Here is a 6,000-nt window from a genome sequence, read left to right on the forward strand (position 1 = left end):
ACTGCGCCGCAAAACACCTGGTAATTCGATAATGATGTACGTGGCTGCGTGCAATACTACGGGACGACACGCGGCGTCGAACCATTTCGAAATTGGAACCGAACGACTCTCGACGTCCGTGCACTCGTTTCCCAATTGCATCGAGTCTCGGCGCTCCGTCGATCCTTCCTCCGTCGCGAATCAGCTGGAAACATTTTTCCATTTTGAATCGATGATCGCCCGTTTGAACGTGGACTTTCTCGTTGTCGGTTTCGCTCGTTACCGAATGGTTAATAAAATGAAACGACTGGCTGCGGGGCTGACGCGCGAAGCAGGTTTCCAAACGATACCGAATATTACGATTCTCTTTATTAAATTCCACGTTAGGATCGTAAAGTTAAAGATAGTTTTAAAAAGCTTTATAAAGTAACGATCAAGTTCTGCGTTTCGTTGATTTTTATATAGAATCGGCCGGCGACTAGCGACGAATCTTAAATTTATGTATATTTTTCCATTTATAAAGCTATCATCTGATCGATAAGGACGAGTCGAAAAATGAATTATACATATTTAGCATTCACTTTGTGCCAAAGTAATTTGTAAAATATTTTCGTCTAATTTTATACAAGGCTGATCTTCAAGGCTGTAGTTTGGTGATTTCAACACTAACGAAATTCTTTTCACACGCTTCAAATATGTTTCTCATCCTATTATTTCGTCACTAAAATTTCTACCTTCGAAACATGCAAATCACCGAAGAAGCACTTGCCGACATTGGCAGCGCGTTGAAGCGAAATTTCTATTATACTTGTAACAAACGAGTAGACGATACGCGTAATCTTATTCCGGCAATATGAAACCGATTAATTCAATGGAATAGAATTTATAGAAGAATAGAATCTACAAATGAAAAATGAACAAGAACGTGTTATTTATTCAGCGGACGCTCTTATTACGGATATTGGGAAATTTTTTACCAACAAAAGGCAGACATTCTTTCTTGAGAAGAAAGGAAGCCAAGAAATTATTTATTCAAGTGCATTCGATATTTCGAAAGAGTCGTAATCCTTAATTAAACTTTCGATATACATGATTAACAACCGGCGTAATTTGACACGCAACGATCACAGACTCTTCCAATAATTCAAATCATTAATCTTTAAAATTGATCTCGAAGGACGAATCATTCTAAATATATCTGTACTCAAATTTACAAACGACGCACTTTCTAGCATAATATTTCCTAAAACCTGTTTCGGTATTAAAAATTAACGTGTTTTTTTAAAGACTAGCGTTTGTTGGCTACGCATTAACAACGTTTTCCATATTTTACGATCGATTCCAAAATCATAAAACCTATCTTTTACGAGGCAAAATGCTACCAACGGAATATCTTTGAATAAAATAGCGAAATGTGTATTTTCGTACAATCGTGCAACATGTGGTGTTTATAATTTCTATGCGCAGGTACTTTCCTTTAAAACACGCAGCCAACTGTTAAACAAATAAATAGATAAAAAGCTTAAATACGTAGATACCGGTAGATGAACGAACGAATGGATAGGATGAAATTGACAATGTCGGAGAAGTAGGTAAATGAACAGCTAAATAAACGTGTACACAAGACGATATGACAAGCGAGGAGAAGATTCTTGAAGTAAGAGAATGGAATATTTAAATAAATGGATAAATTTTTAATACCGAGACACCGTTTCAGCAACTTCTTTTACCAATTAAACACGTTTGTTTCGTTAAATAGCAACGTAATTCTACGGTAAAGAATCTCTAAAGAATATTATTTCATTCGGAAAAGCATAGAATCGTTTCCTACTACTGATAATTCATTCCGTAATTGCTTCGACGCGATGGAATTTCCAAACTCCATTAAGATTCTAATTTCAAGCGTAACGCGGCAAGAATAAACGGCGAATGCGCAACAATGCTCAAAATTGCCTTACGATTCAACAGACGCGATTTCCAGCGAGTAACTATACAACGTTTACAATTACCTAGATGGAAAAGTCGGGATTCTCTGCTGACATGGAAAATGTATTCGCAGCGCTCGGTGGACGAGTTTACACGAGCCACGGAAGATTCCCAAGATTCTTGGCGATCGGCCAAAGACAATGAGAGGTAAAAGTCGCTCATTCCCTCGGCAGCATCATCGTAGAGACCGAGAATTCGCAAATCGGGAGTCACGATTGCTCGTTTTGTTTTGGCTGCGTTTAGACCTGGCTCCGCTTCGCTCGCATATAATTCTACGGCCGATCGTTTCAAATAAAATAATTTCCTTACGGACAACAGGCCTCTGCATTTAGACCAACAGGCCGAGGGTTTTCCTTCTGCGTGTACTGGTGCGCACGCGGGAAAATTGCACGCGCGTCTCGCCCCAGTGCTCCCTCATCTTCGCCATTTTCCTTTTATTCCGAGCATCCTTAATTCGGACCTGGCTTCGTGTCGTCAATTTGCCTGTACGATTCGAACGATTCGCATTTCCAAATATTACATCTAAAATCGCTCGACCGCTACATTTACACATACCCTGTATACGCTTAAGACGTACGTAAAGAAAATTAAAATATTCCAAGAGAATTAGAATTTGCTAATCGTACAGGTTTTACTTGCAATTCTTTTTGTTTTTCTGGCTGATGTATCCGAGGCGTAAGCATCTTGTTTTATCGCCGAGAACTTTGATAAAATTTCAAGTTACAATAATATCGTAATAATTACAAGCGATAACTGTTTCAACACTCGGCGCTGCTCGAGTACATTTAATACGTAGAAACGATTATACAAATTGCGTAAACGTATCTTTCGCATTGACGCTTTCCAATTGCTATTCAACGTTTCCAAGGTAGAATTTAAATTTATATCAAAAGTATTATAATTACATCGTCACGGTACAACGTTATTACATCGATCACAACTTGTCGATATCTCAAGTGTATACGCGATAGAAAAAATTAATTCCCAACGTCGTAGCGGTGATTTAAGCTTACAATACGATTTAACGTGGAAATCTCAATAATTTTTCCATTCTAGATTGACTCGGTAAAAAAAGATACTAATAATTACGTCAATAATTTAACATTATACCAAGTATTATATTACGTTTCTTTCTATGGTACTGTACGTATTACATACATTGTACTACATTATTGTACGAATAGTTATAGCTACTATAAATGGCTATCTAAAAAACGGACAGTACCCGACATTGTCTTTCGATTCTAAAGCAGAAAATACTATGAAACACTTGGAGTGACTCGGTGAATTCCGTGGAAGCCGAGACGGATTGTGATAATTTCCTTTCCGATTAAAGATGAGTAGGAAAATGTATACCAGAATAGGATAGAACGAGGTAACTAGAATGATGCAACTTGTACCTTTCGCTCGCATATGTTTGCCTTAATTTACAGTTTTTATGAAACAGAACGATATTTTTCTATTGAAAATGTATATTTACGAGACGTGATAAATTCCGAGTCGCTAATCCACTTCGTTATTACAGGTTTATACGCGTGTGATTTTATCAAGTAGCTGTATGCAGAACAATAAGGGAAAACAACTTATTGCGTAAGCTAGAGTAGCAGTTTCATTTAAAAATATAATTGTGTCGGCAGGCTAGTTCTTATTAAGTCACTCGGTGATTCGCTGTACATTCTTGTTAAACTTTCTCTATCGTGCTTTCGAAAGAAATTTCAGTCTAATTCTACCGTAGAAACGATCCTTTTCCTAGAAAACAACTCCGATCGCATCCACGCGGACTAAGAAAAATACGAGAAAAAAGAAAAAAAGGAAAACGCGCAACAGCGGAAACACTGCAGCAAAAACCACAGGGACAAAGGGTGAATTAAATCCGCTTTACGAGCGGGGTCAGCCAGACCCCGGAAGAGCGTGTAAGCGGTGGGGATTAAGGCGAGGCCATGCCAGGCGACATAGCCAACATAATAAAAGTCAGTCCCCGCGTTCGATCGTTCGACGTGGCCGGGGACGTTTCTTGATCGTTCTCCAAAAGGTATCGGTCGTGAGGCGGCACCGCGAGCCCGCGTTCCAACCTCTCCTCTCCCCATTTTGACCTTGGACACCTGGTTTCCCTGTTCCGCATTCTAAAAATATTTACCGTGCGTGGATAGCTAATCGCGATAAACAGCGATTCGTCGACTCGCCGATCCTCTTTTGTCCTTTTCCGTCACTTGTGCGTATTAGAACCGTCCAGCTGTTCTATCGTCTTTCGAATCGGAATGGTTCTCCCGCCGTTTAGCCATACTTAAAATTTCCTCCAGAGAAGAAAACATTTCTTCATAACGCTCTATATAAATCGCACATTCCGAATTTCCGAAATTTCCACTCGTCTCGAAGCTCGTCGATTTACGTACACGATTTCGTTCACGAGAAAAAGAAAATCTGTTTAGTTTCGAGAAACTAGGCAATCGCGTTAAGAAACCAAGATAATCTATGCGTTCTAAAAAATTATGATCGTTCGTTTTCTCGATTAGAAACGCGAGATATAATAACTGTTTCGCCGGACACGCCGCACGCTTTTTTCTCCATGTTTCCGCGTCGTCCTTTCGATTTCTCGATTATCGAGCTCGAATCTGCGAATCGGTGCACGATTATTTACACATGCGAGAATTATAAATAAATGGAACGATGAAAGTGTTACGATTATGACGAAACGAAGCGGCTTCTTGAAATTCACTGACTCGTTTCATTCGGTCCTGCACTCACGCGGTAATACGATCGCAATATCGTGCGCTCGCACCGCAATTGTAATAATTAGTCTGCGGTTGTTTATGCGGATACGATGTATATCGAAATATGCAAAATATATGCCAGATAACATATAAACGTACGTATGCAGAAAATACGCGATACGATACGCAAAATTCCAATATTCCAATGCTTGCACGAAAAAGAGGAAGGGATTTGTTCGATTCTCTGATAACAAATTAACGATTCCTAAATTCCTTATTCGTGTACCTTGCATAAGAACGTGCATTTGCATAAACGCCTGCGTAATCTATATAGCAATTATAACGTAAGTTACGACGTTTCCCCTGATTTCGAACGATAATAACACGTAGTAGTAATTTTTGATCCAATCGGTCGACGATAATTTGTAAATTTTCATTTCGGGTATTTTTCTTTTCATCGAAGGAAATGGACAATGGCGACATTTAAATTCACGAAGCAATCTAATAATCGATCAGATATCGTTTTATCAGATAGAGTAACGAGAAAGATACGTAGCAAACGATCAACCGATACAAATCTACTTCCTCGCAAACTTCTATCTCGTTTCGGTCTATGGAAATCAAAGAGAATTCCTTTTGCAAACCACGGCCTGCCCACCCAGTTTCTGCTTTCAGTGGAACACAACCAGTTACGACGTCTCGTTTCGTGGCTGTAACCACGTAAACACGAGTAGCAATCCTGTCTCGTCGACATAAACGTCGCTCGACTTTCGCGAACTGCAAACGTGTCTTCTGCTGCACCGACGAGATTACATTGAAAGTCGCTCCGTAAGCGGTAAGTGGCCACTTTCAATTGTAACGGCAGAAATCTCGCGCAACTTTCCATTTTAATCTGGCATATTGTTCGGAAGGAGCTCCTTGCCTTCTTGCCTTCTTGCGTCTTCCATTTCGCTTCGAACAACCTACGATAATCCAGTGGTTGCCAAATTTATCAGGCTCCGCGTCCACCGCTCCCTCTCTGCACCCTCCACCATCGGATAGTAGCAAATCCGATACTTTCGTTTCATTTCAAATGTTCGAAATATCGATAATAGATTTTTATTTTTCAACCACGTACGCTCGATCTGAAATTTGTCTCTTATCAATTTGAGGAAACAAGGTTGATCGATCGATGGAGAAATACGCGGAATTATTTCCACTAAATATACATAATTTCCACGTATAATCGAGAAATCAAGGAGAAGAAATTCGAAGAAAGTACGCGTGGCTATAATTTTATTTGAGAAAACGACGTTTCATTTTCTTCTACCTGAATCCAATAGTA

Source organism: Bombus affinis, chromosome 12 (genome assembly GCF_024516045.1).
Source record: "Bombus affinis isolate iyBomAffi1 chromosome 12, iyBomAffi1.2, whole genome shotgun sequence".
NCBI lineage: Eukaryota > Metazoa > Arthropoda > Insecta > Hymenoptera > Apidae > Bombus > Bombus affinis.